The sequence below is a fragment of the Triticum aestivum genome, chromosome 7A (genome assembly GCF_018294505.1).
Source record: "Triticum aestivum cultivar Chinese Spring chromosome 7A, IWGSC CS RefSeq v2.1, whole genome shotgun sequence".
Lineage (NCBI taxonomy): Eukaryota > Viridiplantae > Streptophyta > Magnoliopsida > Poales > Poaceae > Triticum > Triticum aestivum.
The window spans coordinates 472,979,799-473,000,043 of record NC_057812.1 but is presented as its reverse complement, the minus strand read 5'-3'; positions in this window follow the sequence as shown (position 1 = coordinate 473,000,043).

The following is a 20,245-nucleotide window of genomic DNA, read 5'->3' as shown; positions in this document are numbered from 1 at the left end:
CAACCTGTCAGCAGTCCTGTAGAGCATGGCCTTTGGTGCGATGGATCTTGCAGTATTGCTTGTCGGAGTTTCCTGGCTTCCCGGCAGCCGCCAAGGCCCGGCAGGCGACACATCCGGCAATTTCCTTGCCGGGGCCATCTGCCTTGGTTTCTTGGCAGAGCCGGTGTCATCAGATCCCTCGACAACAAGCACGGCTTTACCCTTGCGCTTCCTGTTGCGGCGCCGACCTTTCTTCGCCGGGGCGGCAGTATCCTCATCTAAGGAGTCGGTTTCCATGCCAGCATCTTCGCCGGGGTACTTCCTTCCCTCTTCAGCTCGGGCACATCTGTCAGCAAGAACATAGAGTTCTGCCACATCTTTCACCTTGTTCATTGCCAGCTCTTCGCGCATCTTGCAATTACGCACGTTCTGATGGAATGCACTGATGATGGCGGCAGGGTGAACATCAGGGATATTGTACTGTATCCGGCTGAACCTCTGTATATACTTGCGCAGACTCTCGCCTCCCTTCTGGGGAATGACGTGCAGGTCGCTTGCCTGGCCATGGGCTTGATGGCCTCCAGTAAAGGCGCCCACAAACTCATGGCACAAATCCGACCAGGAGGAGATAGAGTCTACCGGCAAGTGCATCAACCATGACATGGCGTTGGGTTTAAGAGCCAATGGAAAGTAATTCGCAAGCACCTTATCGTCGGGAGCTTCGGCAGCTTGCATCGCGATGGTGTAGATGCTGAGGAACTCAGACAGATGGGTCTTGCCGCTATACTTTTCGCCAACATCAGGTTTGAAGGTGCGGTGAGTGGGCCACTGGAACTACCTTAGCTCATGGGTAAAAGCCAGACAACCTACCTCGTAAGGTAGGCCTCCAGGGCTCTCCGGGGCCGGGTGGTTCGTAGCAGGCCCTGCTCGCCTATCTGACTGGTGGCGTGCTCTGCGCCGGCGCTCGATAGTGGTTCGAGCGTCTTCATAGGCTCGTTCCCGAAGAACTTGGCGCTGGTCACAGTGGGTCCGCGGGTCAGACAACGCTATGGAGATTTCGTCGCCCATAACATCGCGATGGGCTGGCGTCTGTGGTACCGGGAGAGGAGGAGTCGAATGCACCGTGGTCGCGGCACCTCCAGCTTTCCTGCCACTGGTGCGTGGGACTCCATCGGAGCGTCGACCCGGGGGCTCCACTGGACTCGGTTCGTCTTTGTTGGCCACCGCAACAAGGCTTCGGATAGTGGCTCTCCATTCATCGAGTTTCCCCGTAGTGGGAGGAAAGTCGAGGAGCAACTGCGCGCGCGCCAGGGCCTCTGCTGGCATCGGTGGCAGCGAAACCTGCATGGATCGCGACGCGCTCCAACTTCTGACCATGTAAGAAGGAGCTCTATCACGACCCCGCGGTCGCACGCCGCTTTCACCAGCGCCTCGGCGAGCGAGAAGGTCTTCTACGTCCCGGGAGTGGCGTTCGGGGCTCTTCCCGCGGCGACGCCCGAGATCTTCGCCGTGATTATGCCGTTCGTCTCGCGCTGCCTGAGAGGAGCGTGCTGTTGGCGCAGGCGTGGGAGTCTTGGAGGCCCTTATGTCGCCTTCGGGCGGGGCGGCGATGACCTTGGAAGGCCCCGCTCCACCCGCAGAGGGCCCGGCTCCACCTTTGGATTTGGCGACGTGTGGCCCGTTACCAGGCGCATGAACATCGCCACCTCCCAAACTCCGGCTGCTGGGATGGTGTTGGTGTTCACGAGCAGCGCCTCGGGTCCTTTCTGCGACTGGTCCGCTGCTCGCCCGCACCGGGACGGGCTATCCGGCCTCCGACTGGCCAACCGCCACCGCCATCTTCTTCTTGGGCTCCATGACGATGAAGACGCGCTGGACTAACTGCTAGAGCTGATTCTCAGAACTGCGCCCCCTACCTGGCGCGCCAAAGATGTCGGTGTTTTGGGAACGACACCTATGGGATCACAAGAATCCCTACTATGGTTAGCGGGGCGCGGGGTCGTGAGAAGAGCGGATCAAACAGGTAGCACACGGTTCGTTTATCCAGGTTCGGGCCACGAGGATGCGTAAAACCCTACTCCTGCTTTGGTGGATTGATTATCTGTGTTCTTGAGCTAGCTATGGGGCGTGAGGAGCTCCAAAAAGCCGAATCCATCTCCTGGTCGCCTCGAGCCTCCTTTTATAGGAAAAGGGGTTGCCACAGTGGCACACAGGAGGTGGAAACGGTACAGTGATGCGAGGTTATCTCCCGCATTACATGACAAGGCGCATTTAATGCGTCTTGCTTAGGTGTCCTTGCTTTATCGGGGGCGGGGGAGAGACCTGTCTCGTCCGCCGCCGCTCCTTCTAGTGTTGACACGCGCCCTGGCCAGCGGTGCCTGTGATGCCATGTAGGTAGGCAGGCAGCTGAGGTGGCACAGTGGTGGGTATTCACGAAGATCTGCATGCCGCCACGCAGGTGCCTGCCCAGCTGGTTGGGTCGGCAGCTGCATGCATGCGGTGGTGGAGGTTTGGCCGGCGTGGGCCTGATGGTGGCCCTGTGGGTGTCTTGGCAAGGGTCTTGCTGGGGTCCCGGCAAGGGTCTTGCCGAGGCGCCTGTTGTCATCCCCGGCAAGGCGCTTGCTGTCATATCCGGCAAGGCGCTTGCCGGGGGCCTTGTGGTCTTCCTTGGATGGGATCCCGCCAAGGGTCATCAGCTTCTATAGCGTGTATCTGATCTTGGATGTCTTCACAAAGATCTGCATGTCACCACGGGGATGTCTCCCGAATCCTTGCCCCATGGGGGCAGTGGACTCAAGGGTGGTTTCCTCCATAGGCGTGGGGCGAGTTGCCGCGGCAAGAGCCTTTCCGGGGTTGCTAGAACCGTCCCCCGGCAAGGATCTTGCCGGGGGAGTCTGCTTCGCCCCCTTTGCTCTTTGTGGTCTTGGCCTTGGCGTCGTTCTAGTTTTCTTGAGCTCTTGTCTTACCTTGGCTCACCTCCCTTGCCTTGCTTGGTGTGGTGGTGCCCATGGCTCAGACTGCCCGTGCACAGTTATAGGGGTACAAAAAGTGTACCCCTCTTTTTGTACACCGACAGTGCACCACCCGGGAGGACCCCGAAACCGCGCGGTAGGGTGTTCCACGTCTCGGCACGGAGGAAAAATGTGCGTGTAAAGATATACTATATCAGACATAGTACTTATGGTTTGACCTCGGGACCCAGCCAGTCGGTCGAGAACACCCCACTAGCCACACAGCTTCATCATGCAAACGTGGCACAGAGGATAGATGTGGTTAGCTCCGTCTCGACCAGCCACAACATCTCTTGTTCTAGGCGATTCTTCTATTTTCCAAGCTTTTTTTAGTTGTAATAACACCACGGCAAGCTAGCGCCGCTCTTCGTGTGTGCCCGTGCAAAGGTTAGACGACGGAGAGAAGAGAGATTGCGATCGCAGACCTGGGACCCACCAGTAAGTGAGACAACGGTCATGCACGTGTTGACGAGGCACTCCCTCTACTCTACTCAACGAAAGTACTGTATAAATAAAATCAAGTTATGGGACAAAGCCAACAACCGTTCGTTTTTTCAAGCTATCGACTTACTCTTTGTAGTCCAGGTTGCCAGTTCGAATCTCGTCTTTCAGATTTGTTAGTTTTAGGTCCAAATTTGATAAATGACAAGTGGGACCCCCGTGTGTTGTTCCGATATTTTAGTGTAGGATGGTTTTTTTGAACAAACACTTTGCGCGGTTAGACAAGTAACGGCACGAGTTACACGAATTTTGCAAGTTTACGAACAAAAATGACAGCGGCATAGAATATCACATCCACCCCGCAGCTTAGATACTATGGTGATACGAGTTTTTACACCGTTGGAAGTGATATCCAATGGCTTGGGAGTAGTCTTTGTAATTATGCGCAATGTCCAAAATCTCCAAAGGTTTTTTTTGCAAATAAAACATTCAGGCCTCGTGTGTGCCGCTGCATCTTCGATCCAACGGCTCCCCGGTGCTCATATTAGGTGCTCCCCGTAGCTTAATTACCCGCTACGGTGATATGAGCATCTAGGTCGTATGATCAGTGATCAGATGGCACATGCGTAGTACTTGTACTTTCTTCTCATTTCCCAAACTCTATCAGCCGTATATTGCAAAAACATTCAAACCTCCTATTGTGGGCCGTTAGATCTCAGTGAACTCGTATCACCGTAGAATCTACGGTGCGGGAGCACCTCATACTCTCCCGTGCGAGAAAACATAAGGTGCTATCGCAGCTTGGATGCTACGGTGATACGAGCTTGGAGGTCGTTTGATCTGAGATCCAATGGCATCTGAGCAGTCTTTGTGCTTGTAAGCAGTGGTCGAACTCTTTTGGGGCTTTTCTACAAAAAACCATTCGAACCACCGAGTTGGTGTTGGTTCACAAATCCAACGCCTTCGAAGAGCTTGTATCACCAAAGCATCTAAGGTGTGGTAGCACATGATATTCTTACATAGAGGAGAATATGATGTCCTCCTTCATCTTAGATGCTACGGTGATACGAGCTTTGAGGTCGTTGGATATGGGATCAAAGGGCATCTAAGTAGTTTTTGTACAAATTGTGTGCAATTCTCAAACTCATCAAGGTTTCCTGCAGAAATATTAAGACACATCATGTGAGCTGCTATATCTCAGATCTACAAGCTCCAAGCTAATCGTATTGGCATATAGCATCTAAGGTATGGGGGCACATGATATTCTCCCGGGGAGGAGGGGTGGGGGTGCACAACCAATCGGTGGCTGGGAGGGTGGGGACAAATATAATCTAAACAACCCTAAACAAAGCTCCACAATTTTATCTAAGGTCGAGGGGTTGACCCCCGACAATCATAGCTCCGCCTAAACAGAACATTTGCATGTACTGTAGACTTAATATTCATGTTTCAGTTTCATGTTCATTTTAAATATTGAACTGAGGACCATGTATGTCTTACATTTTACTCCCTTCGTTCCCAAATATTAGTCTTTTTAGAGGCTTCAAATGGACTGGCACATACGGATGTATATAGACATATTTTATAGTCTATATTCACTCATTTTGCTCCGTATGTAGTCACTTGTTGAACTCTCTAAAAGACTAATATTTAGGAATAGAAGGAGTTGAAGGAAATATGCCCTAGAGGCAATAATAAAGTTATTATTTATTTCCTTATATCATGATAAATGTTTATTATTCATGCTAGAATTGTATTAACCGGAAACATAATACTTGTGTGAATACATAGACAAACAGGGTGTCACTAGTATGCCTCTACTTGACTAGCTCGTTAATCAAAGATGGTTATGTTTCCTAACCATAGACAAAAGAGTTGTTATTTGAGTAACGAGGTCACATCATTAGTTGAATGATCTGATTGACATGACCCATTCCATTAGCTTAGCACCTGATCGTTTAGTATGTTGCTATTGCTTTCTTCATGACTTATACATGTTCCTATGACTATGAGATTATGCAACTCCCGTTTACCGGAGGAAAAATTTGTGTGCTACCAAATGTCACAACGTAACTGGGTGATTATAAAGGTGCTCTACAGGTGTCTCCAAAGGTACATGTTGGGTTGGCGTATTTCGAGAGTAGGATTTGTCACTCCGATTGTCGGAGAGGTATCACTGGGCCCTCTCGGTAATGCACATCACTTAAGCCTTGCAAGCATTGCAACTAATAAGTTAGTTGCGGGATGATGTATTATGGAACGAGTAAAGAGACTTGCCGGTAACGAGATTGAACTAGGTATTGAGATACCGACGATCGAATCTCAGGCAAGTAACATACCGATGACAAAGGGAACAACGTATGTTGTTATGCGGTCTGACCATAAAGATCTTTGTAGAATATGTAGGAGTCAATATGAGCATCCAGGTTCCGCTATTGGTTATTGACCGGAGACGTGTCTCGGTCATGTCTACATTGTTCTCGAACCCGTAGGGTCCGCACGCTTAACGTTATGATGATAGTTTCATTATGAGTTTATATATTTTGATGTACTGAAGGTTGTTCGGAGTCCCAGATGTGATCACGGACATGACGAGGAGTCTTGAAATGGTCGAGACATGAAGATTGATATATTGGAAGCCTATGTTTGGACATCGAAAGTGTTCCGGGTGGAATTAGCATTTTACCAGAGTACCGGGAGGTTACCGGAACCCCCAGGTAACCTAATGGGACTTAATGGGCCTAGTACAGGAAGAGGAGAGGAGGCCTAGGGGCAGCCGCGCGCCCCTCCCCCCCCAAAGTCCGAATTGGACAAGGAGGGGGGTGGCGCCCCCCCTTTCCTTTCCCCTCTCTCCTCCTTCCCCCCTAGTCCTAATCCAACTAGGGAAAGGGGGGAGTCCTACTCCCAGTAGGAGTAGGACTCCTCCGACGCGCCTCCTCCTAGGGCCGGCCGCACCCCCCTTGCTCCTTTATATACGGGGGCAGGGGCACCCCATAGACACAACAATTGATCATTGATCTCTTAGCCGTGTGCGGTGCCCCCCTCCACCATAATCCTCGATAATATTGTAGCGGTGCTTAGGCGAAGCCCTGAGACGGTAGAACATCAAGATCGTCACCACGCCGTCGTGCTGACGGAACTCATCCCCGACACTTTGCTGGATCGGAGTCCGGGGATCGTCATCGAGCTGAACGTGTGCTAGAACTCGGAGGTGTCGTAGTTTTGGTGCTTGATCGGTCGGGCCGTGAAGACGTACGACTACATCAACCGCGTTGCTATAACGCTTCCACTTTCGGTCTACGAGGGTACGTGGACAACACTCTCCCCTCTCGTTGCTATGCATCACCATGATCTTGCATGTGCGTAGGAATTTTTTTTGAAATTACTACGTTCCCCAACAGGAGTACTTTTGAATTCGTGTCATACATGCATGGTTTGGAAAAATAGATGCACTATACTTATTAGATTGTTGTTGTGTTCGTGCGTGTGTGTGTGTGTGTGTTTGGTCATATGCTTGATACATACAAAGTTTTCTCACCACCATATTGTTCATCTTTTAAATTTGAATTTGCATTGGAAAACTTACTAGGATACCATGAAATGTGAAATCCACGTTGAGATCACTATATCACAAACTCACTCTAATTCAACAACTCATCATAAATCAATTACCACGTTGAGATTAGTATTGCAAGGAAAATACGGGTATTGTAATACACATAGATTTGTTCGGCAATTTAAAAGGTTCCTTTCGTATTCTCGAATGGTAGGACCCAATGGCGTACCAGCCAGACCTTGGCTCGTGTTGATCCTAAAAAAAAGCAGGCTCGTGTCCTTCGGTGTCGTGCGTGGTATGCACATTAGGCAACCCCATTACCCCAACCAGTCGAGCCTCAGCGTTTCAAGTCGAAATATCTGGCGGCCAGAATTCCAGCCCTAGGAAATTCCCCTCATGTCCCTGGTCCATAATGACTACCGATGAACAACGGAGGGATGCTTTAGTAACTAGACAATGTTACCTACCGTGCCGAGCACGGTTCAATTCCCTCGGTCACCGCTCGTCAAGGTCACCCGTCAACTGCATTGCCTAGTACTACTACTACTACTACACCAGGATGAGCACAGAATTGACCCTGTTTATTCGTGCCTAGTACTTGAGTTAATATATCAGGCAATGCACTGGTACGGAGGGATTATCCTTTTACTCTGCATATATAACTTGTCTAAAGTCTAACTAAGAAAAATGTTTGACCAAATCCTTTCTTAAGAAATACAACGGGACAGATGTACGGCTTGAAAATTTATTGCATGATGCAGGTTATGATATTGTTTCGTATCATGGATCTTAAATTTCAGAAAATCCAAAAGTGAGCATAAATTCTTGAAACTAAGCATGGTCACGTGATATGGCACAAATATTACTTCATAAGTTTTTTCTTTAATTTGAGACAAGCTGCTTATGACAAGTTGCACAAATGAAGAGCCAAGGTATTTTGGAAGAAAGACCTGTCACGTTAAGGCGAACGCTTTCACTATTGAAACCGTGGGCGTTTATGTGCCGCCACGAGTCCCCGCTTCTCATCGGCAATCGGCAGGTGCCGTCCAAGCAAGCGTGTGACTCGACGGGAGACGTCCGAGCAGACCGCTGCACCGGCTGTCAGGGAGGTGTGCGAGCAGACCGCTGTGCAGGCTCACCGGGAGGCGAGCCCTTTGACCAGGCTCTGCCACCCACCATCGTCCCAACTGCTCCCACTTTTAATGTCGCTGGCGCCGCAGTTTAAAATCAACCCCGCACTACCCGGTACTCCCACCTTTCCGGTTTATAGGGCTTATCTCAAAATATTATTTTTTCCATTTTATAAGGCTCAATTTTGTTGTTTCCCATCACATGTTCAGATTCCAAGGTAAATTAAATCATTGCATGCAAGTATTAAGAGAAAATTGACCAATGCATGTAATTTATGCATGCATGCATTGCAATTAATGCATTGGTAAACATATTTTTTTGAGAAAAACAAGAGCATTAATTGGGTGCTTTTGCAAACTACAAAAAGTATTCCACCACTCACCATCTACCTTGGTTGGTGAGATTTTTGAATTGAGCCTTATAAACCGGAAAGGAGGGAGTATCGCTACAATCCTCTCTCTTCCTCTCCGATTCTCCTATCGTCTACCTCCAACTAGCCTGACCTAAACGTACGCCATGCCGCATCACGATGGTCTGCTCTTAGTGTTCCAGTTTCCTGAGGAAGACACCCAGTCGGAGTCTCAAGAACATAAGGCGCTTTGCGACGAGCTTGAACTAGCCTTGCGGGAAGACGCCGCGCCTGTCCCCGCTCCCGTTCCGGCTCCCGTCGCCCCGACTGCGCCAGCGCCCATCCCCGTGGCATTGATGGGCTGGGAGCCACACATTGTCGCCGTGCTTGATCCCACGGGGTTCCACGAGGTGCCCACCGACTTTCACGTGCCCGTGCACCTGCCAGCACATGCGCCTGCGCATGCACTGACGCGCACGCCCGTGCCGGTGCCCGTGCACCTGCCAGCGCATGCGCCTGCGCGTGCACTGACGTGCGCGCCCGTGCCGGTGCCCGTGCACACAAATGTCTCCGCCGCGCCATTGACAGCGCATGTCCCCATGCGGGTGCCAGTGCCCCCCTCAGCGCCATGGATGGCCGCCGTCGACCGCTTCCTTGCACCAACGCCAGTCGCCTCCTCCCGCCAGTCGGCTCGCTTCGAAGTCCAGAACATTTTGGCCTTCCTTGAAGCTAGGCCAACGTCCAGGAGTACGCCAACAACGGCGCAAGACGCCGCCGTCGGCGTTGGTCAGTGGCCCGACGACACACAGAGCACAGCAGAGGAGCCGCTTCCCACCGCGAGACGCCCCCGCCGCCGCATAATCTAAATTTGCCATGAAAAACGTTCGGATTGCCATGCTTAAAATTCGAACGTTTATCATTTCCGTTTATTTTATATCAATCGTCGGATAATTTAAAGTCGGAGTCAGACTAAATGAAATGTATGGTTTGATCGATTGAATGTTCTGCTAGAGCCGTATCAAATTAAATATAAAACGTCATCAAGCCACATGTATTCCTTGTCATCCAACGACCTAGACTGCTTCAATGTCGAGCACTCAACACGTTTAGCGTGTAGTTAATTTCATGCCAAAAATAGTGCTAATTGATGTCTACTACGCAACCTTCTTCTTGTAGACGTTGTTGGGCCTCCAAGTGCAAAAGTTTGTAGGACAGTAGCAAATTTCCCTCAAGTGGATGACCTAAGGTTTATCAATCCGTGGGAGGCGTAGGATGAAGATGGTCTCTCTCAAGCAACCGTGCAACCAAATAACAAAGAGTCTCTTGTGTCCCCAACACACCCTATATAATGGTAAATTGTATAGGTGCACTAGTTCGGCGAAGAGATGGTGATACAAGTGCAATATGGATGGTAGATATAGGTTTTTGTAAACTGAAAATATAAAAACAGCAAGGTAACAAGTGGTAAAAGTGAGCGTAAACGGTATTGCAATGATAGGAAACAAGGCCTAGGGTTCATAATTTCACTAGTGCAAGTTCTCTCAATAATAATAACATAATTGGATCATATAACTATCCCTCAACATGCAATAAAGAGTCACTCCAAAGTCACTAATAGCAGAGAACAAACGAAGAGATTATGGTAGGGTACGAAACCACCTCAAAGTTATTCTTTCCAATCAATCTGTTGGGCTATTCCTATAAGTGTCACAAACAGCCCTAGAGTTCGTACTAGAATAACACATTAAGACACAAATCAACCAAAACCCTAATGTCACCTAGATACTCCAATGTCACCTCAAGTATCCATGGGTATGATTATACTATATGCATCACACAATCTCAATTCATCTATTCAATCCAACACAAAGAACCTCAAAGAGTGCCCCAAAGTTTCTACCGGAGAATCACGACGAAAACGTGTGCCAACCCCTATGCATAGGTTCATGGGCGGAACCCGCAAGTTGATCACCAAAACATACATCAAGTGGATCACGTGATATCCCATTGTCACCACAGATACGCACGGCAAGAGATACATCAAGTATTCTCAAGTCATTAAAGACTCAATCCGATAAGTTTACTTCAAAGGGGAAACTCAATCCATTACAAGAGAGTAGAGGGGAGAAGAAACATAAGATCCAACTATAATAGCAAAGCTCGCGATACATCAAGATCGTGCCAAATCATGAACACGAGAGAGAGAGAGAGAGAGAGATCAAACATATAGCTACTGGTACATACCCTCAGCCCCGAGGGTGAACTACTCCCTCCTCGTCATGGAGAGCGTCGAGATGATGAAGATGGCCACCGGTGAGGGTTCCCCCCTCCGGCAGGGTGCCGGAATAGGGTCCCGATTGACTTTTGGTGGCTACAGAGGCTTGCGGCGGCGGAACTCCCGATCTAATCTCCGTTCTGGAAGTTTTAGGATACGTAGGTATATATGGGTGAAAGGAGTATGTTGGTGGACCGAAGGAGGGGCCACGAGGCAGGGGGTGCGCCCCAAGGGGTGGGCGCGCCCCCCACCATCGTGAGCACCTCCCTTGGCTCCTGACGTGGGGTCCAAGTCTATCCGGTAGCTTTCCTTCCAAAAATAACATCTCCAGTTGATTTCGTTCCGTTTCGACTCCGTTTGATATTCCTTTTCTTCGAAACACTGAAATAGGCAAAAAAACAGCAAATCTAGGTTGGGCCTCCGGTTAATAGGTTAGTCCCAAAAATAATATAAAAGTGGATAATAAAGCCCAATATTGCCCAAAACAGTAGATAATATAGCATGGAGCAATCAAAAATTATAGATACATTGGAGACGTATCAAGCCTCCCCAAGCTTATTACCTGCTCGTCCTCGAGTAGGTAAATGACAAAAAAGATAATTTTTGATGTGGAATGCTAGTTGGCATAATTTCAATGTAATTCTTCATACTTGTGATATGAATCTTCAGATCCGAAAGATTCAAGACAAAAGTTCATATTGACATAAAACTGATAATACTTCAAGCATACTAACAAAGCAATCATGTCTTCTCAAAATAACATGGCCAAAGAAACTTATCCCTACAAAATCATATAGTCTGGCTATGCTCTATCTTCAGCACACCAAGTATTTAAATCATGCACAACCCTGATGACAAGCCAAGCAATTGTTTCATACTTTTGACATTCTCAAAACTTTTTCAATCTTCACGCAATACATGAGCGTGAGCCATGGATATAGCACTATATGTGGAATAGAATGGTGGTTGTGGAGAAGACAAAAAGGGAGAAGATAGTCTCGCATCAACTAGGCATATCAACGGTCTATGGAGATGCCCATCAATAGATATCAATGTGAGTGAGTAGGGATTGCCATGCAACGGATGCACTAGAGCTATAAGTATATGAAAGCTCATTAAAAGAAACTAAGTGGGTGTGCATCCAACTCGCTTGCTCACCAAGACCTAGGGCAATTTGAGGAAGCCCATCATTGGAATATACAAGCCAAGTTCTATAATGAAAAATTCCCACTAGTATATGAAAGTGAAAACATAGGAGACTCTCTATCATGAAGATCATGGTGCTACTTTGAAGCACAAGTGTGGTAAAAGGATAGTAGCATTGCCCCTTCTCTCTTTTTCTCTCAATTTTTTATTATTTTTTACTTTTTTATTTGGGCCTTTTCTCTTTTTTATGGCCTATTTTTTTCTTTTTTTGTCTAGAGTCTCATCCCGACTTGTGGGGGAATCATAGTCTCCATCATCCTTTCCTCACTTGGGACAATGCTCTAAAAAATGATGATCATCACACTTTTATTTTTCTTACAACTCAACAATTACAACTCGATTCTTAGAACAAAGTATGACTCTGTGTGAATGCCTCCGGAGGTGTACCGGGATGTGCAATGAATCAAGAGTGACATGTATGAAAGAATTATGAACGGTGGCTTTGCCACAAATATGATGTCAACTACATGATCATGCTAGCAATATGACAATGATGGAGCGTGTCATAATAAACGGGACGGTGGAAAGTTGCATGGCAATATATCTCGGAATGGCTATGGAAATACCATGATAGGTAGGTATGGTGGCTGTTTTGAGGAAGATATATGGTGGGTGTATGATACCGGCAAAAAGTGCACGATATTAGAGAGGCTAGCAATGGTGGAAGGATGGGAAAAGTGTGTATAATCCATGGACTCAACATTAGTCATAAAGAACTCATATACTTATTGCAAAAATCTACAAGTTATCAAAGCGAAGTATTACGCGCATGCTCCTAGGGGGATAGATTGGTAGGAAAAGACCATCGCTCGTCCCCGACCGCCACTCATAGGGAAGACAATCAATAAATAAATTATGCTCCGACTTCATCACATAACGGTTCACCAAACGTCCATGCTACGGGAATCACAAACTTTAACACAAGTATTTATCAAATTCACAACTACTCAACTAGCATGACTCTAATATCACCATCTTCATATCTCAAACCAATCATCAAGCTTCAATCTTTTCTTAGTATTCAACACACTCATAAGAATTCTTACAAATCTTGTATGCTTAGCATATTAGGATTATTTAAGCGAATTAACATGTTATTTAAGACTCTCAAAATAATATAAGTGAATCATGTGAGTTCATCTATTTCTTCAAAACAAAACTACCACCATGCTCTATAAGATATAAGTGAAGCACTAGAGCAAACAACAAACTACTCCAAAAGATATAAGTAAAGATCAATGAGTAGTTGTATAATTATGCAACTATGTTAAGACTCTCTAATATTTAAGGATTTAAGATCTTGATACTTTATTCAAACAGCAAGCAAAATGTAAAGAAAATAAAATGACGCTCCAAGCAAAACACATATCATGTGGTGAATAAAAATATAGCTCCAAGTAAAGTTACCGATGACCAAAGACGAAAGAGGGGATGCCTTCCGGGGCATCCCCAAGCTTAGATGCTTGGTTATCCTTGAATATTACCTTGGGGTGCCTTGGGCATCCCCAAGCTTAGGATCTTTCCACTCCTTATTCCATAGTCCATCGAAAGATTTCACCCAAAACTTGAAAACTTCACAACACAAAACTCAATAGAAATCTCGTGAGCTCCGTTAGAGAAAGAAAACAAAAGACCACTTCAAGGTATTGTAATGAACTCATTATTTATTTATACTGGTGTTAAACCTACTGTATTCCAACTTCTCTATGGGTCACAAACTATTTTACTAGCCATAGATTAATCAAAATAAGCAAACAACACACGGAAAACACAATCTGTCAAAAACAGAAAAGTCTGTAGTAATCTGTAACTAAAGTAAACTTCTGGAACTACAAAAATTCTAAAATAAATTGGTGGGCCTGAGGAATTTGTCTAGTAATCATATGCAAAAAGAATCAACTCAATAGCATTCTCCAGTAAAAAGTTTTAGCTAATCTCATGAGCGCTAAAGTTTCTGTTTTTTACAGCATGATCATAAAGACTTCACCCAAGTCTTCCCAAAGGTTATACTTGGCACAAACACTAATTAAAACATAAAACCACATATAAACAGAAGATAGATGGATTATTTATTCCTACACAGAACCAAAAAGCAAGAAACTAAAATAAAATTGGGTTGACTCCCAACAAGCGCTATCGTTTAACGCCCCTAGCTAGGCATGATGATTTCAATGATGCTCACATAAAAGATAAGAATTGAAACATAAAGAGAGCATCATGAAGAATGTGACTAGCACATTTAAGTCTCACCCACTTCCTATGCATAGGGATTTTGTGAGCAAACAACTTATGGGAACAATAATCAACTAGCATAGGAAGGCAAAACAAGCATAACTTCAAAACTTTAAGCACATAGAGGGGAAACTTGATATTATTGCAATTCCTGCAAGCATATCTTCCTCCCTCATAATAATTTTCAGTAGCATCATGAATGAATTCAACAATATAACCAGCACCTAAAGCATTCTTTTCATGATCTACTAGCATAGAAATTTTATTACTCTCCACATAAGCAAAATTCTTCTCATGAATAGTAGTGGGAGCAAACTCAACAAAATAACTATCATGTGATTGAAAATTAAGATCAAGATGACAAGTTTCATGGTTATCATTATTCTTTAAAGCATACGTGTCATCACAATAGTCATCATAGATAGGAGGCATGCTTTCATCATAGTAAATTTGCTCATCAAAGCTTGGGGGGAAAATATCATCTTCATCAAACATAGCTTCCCCAAGCTTGTGTCTTTACATATCATTAGCATCATGGATATTCAAGGAATTCATAAAAACAACATTGAAATCATGCTCATCATTCACATATTTAGTGCCAAACATTTTAATGCATTCTTCCTCTAACACTTCGGCACAACTTTCCTTCCCATCATACTCACGAAAGATATTAAAAGATGAAGCGTATGAGACAAACTCAATTCCATTTTTTGGTAGTTTTCTTTTTATAAACTAAACTAGTGCTAAAACACGAAACAAAAAGATTCGATTGCAAGTTCTAAAGATATACCTTCACTTACCTAGCCTCCCCGGCAACGGCGCCAGAAAAGAGCTTGATGTCTACTACGCAACCATCTTCTTGTAGACGTTGTTGGGCCTCCAAGTGCAGAGGTTTGTAGGACAGTAGCAAATTTCCCTCAAGTGGATGACCTAAGGTTTATCAATCCGTGGGAGGCATAGGATGAAGATGGTCTCTCTCAAGAAACCGTGCAACCAAATAACAAAGAGTCTCTTGTGTCCCCAACACACCCAATACAATGGTAAATTGTATAGGTGCACTAGTTCGGCGAAGAGATGGTGATACAAGTGCAATATGGATGGTAGATATAGGTTTTTGTAAACTGAAAATATAAAAACAGCAAGGTAACAAGTGGTAAAAGTGAGCGTAAACGGTATTGCAATGATAGGAAACAAGGCCTAGGGTTCATAATTTCACTAGTGCAAGTTCTCTCAACAATAATAACATAATTGGATCATATAACTATCCCTCAACATGCAACAAAGAGTCACTCTAAAGTCACTAATAGCGGAGAACAAACGAAGAGATTATGGTAGGGTACGAAACCACCTCAAAGTTATTCTTTCCAATCAATCCGTTGGGCTATTCCTATAAGTGTCACAAACAGCCCTAGAGTTCGTACTAGAATAACACATTAAGACACAAATCAACCAAAACCCTAATGTCACCTAGATACTCCAATGTCACCTCAAGTATCCGTGGGTATGATTATACGATATGCATCACACAGTCTCAATTCATCTATTCAATCCAAATGTCACCTCAAGTATCCGTGGGTATGGTTGGGGGAGTTATAAAATAAGTAGAAATTGGTTTCATTTTCTCATAGATTCCCTACATACAAGCAGTTTTACAACACCGTCAGGTTTAACTATTGGCCAGAAATTGAAGAGTTGAATTAGATATAATCAGGGATGTGATGTACCTGCTCGTTGCGCATGCTACTCTTGCAATTAGCGACTGTCCATTTGCGCAAGCTCGATGCCATGCCTGTGCTGCTGCCGCTGCCTCCCATGCAAGCTACACCCAGGGTTGGATCTTCATCTTCTTGTCCTTCCGTTCGCTTGAAGCCCGGCGACCGCCCTCCAACGAGGGCGCAAGGAAATGCTGTGTCGGTCTGTCCAGCGGCGGCTAGGTTAGGAGCGAACCAGGCTGGAGGCTGGAGCGAATGAATTGGGATTTTTCCTGCTGTCGATCGATATGGGAGGCGCTCGTTTGGGCCGCGAGCCTGCTATAGGGCCTGCCTTGCACTTATGTTATTGGCCCATCCAAATTGAAACATTTTTCTTCATTTTTTACATTGCCTGCTCATGCGTTGGGACGAACAAAACTAGCGTGGGCCAACCTGGACGACTCAAACTAGGTGCACACTTTCCAGCCACCTGAGGCGGCCGCCCATACCATCCCCTATGGTGGCGTCGCCCCTTTTTGCGTGTATGATTGGATAGTGAAAAATATTCTAGTGGCGCTTTTGATTTACCCACAGAATGGTTGAATTTCTTTTTTCTATGAACTGAGTTCGCCAATAATGTGAAGGATGCCAGTCTTTTCATCCTATTGAAGATTGCTTAGATCTCGATATGCCAAAAGTAATCGCATGAAATATACAGTAAAAGCCAGTGTGATGTGTTTGGCTACAACTAGTCTGACTACACGTCCTCATATAACATATCAAGGACGCACCATCTTACCAGATTAACCATTCGACTTACCCATGCAGTGTGGGAAGAAAGAAGTATTGGGACTGCGTATCCAAGCAATTGATTCCATGGACTCCTTCGTACAACCTTGTAAGCGAAAAAGAAGTTGCAGTGTGCCTATACAAAGAACTAGCGTAAGTTCAGTTATCTGCTTCTCGGAATTTTAGTTAGCCACTTATTGCAAAATTGTTCAATTATGTTGCTTGGCTTAATTTAGTTTGCTACTGATTACATAATGGCACAGCCTGTTAATCATATTGTAGACTGTGCCTATCTATGTGTTTGATACTTACTGTTAAGAATTACCTATTTGCCTTAACTTAAATATCTACTTGTTTGTTTAACTGCTTTGTTGCTGCAACGGCGGGTTACAATGATGTTAACAACTACTTTTTAGCATCCAATTGAAACTCTTTAATTCCTTGTTTGTTTAACTGGTTTGCTGTTATAACTCCCAGTTGAGATGTTTTGCTAACTTCAAGTTTTCTGAATCCAATCGGAACTTTAATGGCAAAATAGGTTAGCCCAAGATCAAAGAGTGAGGTCCCCATGGACGTTGCATCATCCCACAGCAGTGGCACCGGCCCAATCGTGCATTATGAATTGCCAACTGCTGATGCTCTACAGGCTAAACTAGTGGTAGAAAGAGATTCTGCTTCTGCACTTAGAGATGAAGTTGACATGTTGAGGAAGCAAATAGCACAATCACAAGTAGTACTCAAGACAACCATTAAATATTTGGTGGATTTCGAAACGAAGCAAGCTGAGACTGGCCAGATTGTTAAGGTCCTGAAGGAAAAAAGGAAATTAAATTCCTACTTGGTAAATCATAGGTGAAATGTTCTTTCCATAGTTGAATAACCTTTGTGTTGTCTGTTCATGTAATCAATCAAACCATTTGTTTTAGAGATCATGTAATAATTGTTTTTTTGTTTGTAATTTTATTTAAGCACAAGTCTGTATTAATTGATAAGACTCGGAGACATTTCATTTGGATTGCTGTGCCAGACCTACTAATATGCCAATCGGGCTGAAAGTGCATTCAGCAATAGTAGTATAGATGGACCATAAGTGGCACGCATCGGAAAGGGCCAAGATGCTGGCTAAAAAAAAGGATGCTATTGTAGCCAAAAAAAGTACAGCGGCCTGGCTTATGTATGTCAGTTGATATTATTGATCCATATAATCTATAAGTGTTTATATGTCTGTTAGTTCCGTACATTCTCGGTTGATTGACTCGGTATTTGAATCTTGATACATCGCTTGTGTACATATCTAAATGGGAGTACACATTATGTTGCGTGTGACATTTGAGTTGGACATGAAGTGTTCCAAATATTCGAAATCACCTTAAACTGGATTCTAGTTTCTGAATTTGAGTATCGGCATTTGTAAACCATATTCATATATGACAGTGGAATACATCTTTGTCGTCCTTTTGAAGATATATAAAAACACATAGAATGATTTATAAAGATTCATATAGGAATACAAAATGGATTCGAATTTAGTTGCCAGGGTAAACGTGGATGCTTATTGTCCCAAAATTCGAAAGAAACAGCAAAATGTCCACTCCCAGATCGGCTGCCCGAAGCCAAGTGTTTGGGAGAGGGAAATTACTGTCTACCCATTACACGGACAATCCATCGGCCCGATTTCCACTTCTCTAAATAGGGCTAGGTTAGTAACTTCAATTAGACATGGCACGACCGCCTCTGAGCCCATTCCGACACGGTGGGCGTCAAACATGGGCGGCAAAACTCATTTGATTCAAGCTCATTCGAAAGACCTCTGTTTCTCCCTCCATTCCCCATTCATACACGGTGGGCAGCAAAACAAACTCTCCTTGTCCGAAATAGATGTAGGCTAATATTTTAAATAGGGGCAGATGTGTAACTTCCATCAGACATGACACAACCGCCCTACCTGTCAGCCCCATTCATACACCATGGGCGCCAACCGTGGGCGGCAAAACACTCTCTCCTTCCCTGAAATAGTTACCGGCAAATATTTGGGAGATGCGAGATTACCATCCTATCCCCAACCGACGAGACGTCCAAATTTGAAACGGGGAATAAGTTCGTAACTTTCCCATATCTCAGACAGGCGCGTCCCAAAAACATGGTTCCCCGTACCTCTCCCTCCATTTTCCCATTCATACACCGTCCGCGCTAGAACACCCCATTCCCACACCAGCCTCCATCCGCCACCCCATCCATCGCCGCCGTCCTCCACCACATCCATCGCCACCGCCCTCCACCATGCCGGAGCGCCTACCAAGACCGCGTCGTCCTCTGCTAGAGATGGACGTTTCTCATCCACGGCGATAGACCAATAGCCTTGCATCGCGTCCTCTCGCTTCATCGGCGCCGTCGTCCTCTTTGCCGGGGCCGCTCACACAACCTTCTCTTCCACCGCAATGGGACTTATCCCCCGATGCACCCGTCTACCATTGCAGATCTGCTTCAACGCCACCGACAGCCATCGCACCCCCGAGGCCTACACGGCACCGCAAGAGAGGTGGTACTTCATATCTCCTCAACTTTTTGATCTCAACCAGAAAATAGATCTTAACTGGGTTACTGTACTATATTTTCAGCTCTTAGAATTTAGTTCTTACTTCGAAGCAAACAATGGATGCTAAATATCATTTCTCCGGTTTGCAGCTTCAAATCTGCCATGGCACAGCCATAATACGGTTTAATTGATCATGCTTAGGGTTTAATTGATCATGTTGGTTCCGTGGTGGTTTCTTTAATAGAAATCAGAGGGGAAACCCTCTTTTGCTAAAAAAATATGCTTAGAGTTTCCCCCTTTTATGATCACTATACGATCAGAATATGTGCTTCGTGTCATAATAACACTGCTCCACCCATTAAGCTAAACAAGCTTAGTTGTTCAAATACGAATCTGATAAACAAAGTTGTTTAATTGGTCAGCTAAATGTTCCTAAATTAGTTTTGAAAATGCATGTTCGCCACTCGGGTGTGTATCTCTGTGTGTGATCTGGTCAGCACGGTTGGGGAGGTGAACTTTGCATATGCAGGGGTTTATAGGGAGACACTCTCCGAGTTGAAACCGCAATGCATTCCATAGATAATCTGACTACTTGTTATGTTTTCATGAATCTCAGATTCTGAACAGCATCATAATGATAATGAGCTTGCGCGCATGAAAATAATAAAGCAGAACAATGCCATGGCTGTCAAACTTGGCATTAAGGGACTGAAATCAAGTCCGGATGCAATGCAATGTAAACACTCTCCACCTATAGATTCATGCTCAGATTATGATCCTAACAGTGATTCTGAGCTAAGGGAGACCTAAGTCAATGTAGCTCCCTAGTGGAGGAGTCAGAGGAAGATGCCCTATCTTATTCACCCATCAAGGTACTTGCTCTAACATTCCAAGGTTACATTGCTCGCACATATCTTGCAACTACTTTGTTGAACTACCATTAGCTTAGTTTACACATCGTGTATGTGAATACGCCCTGCCTATCCATTTTCAGTACATATTCCATCTGTCATCATACCATATTTATCCATTCAAATGTTGTTCTTGTG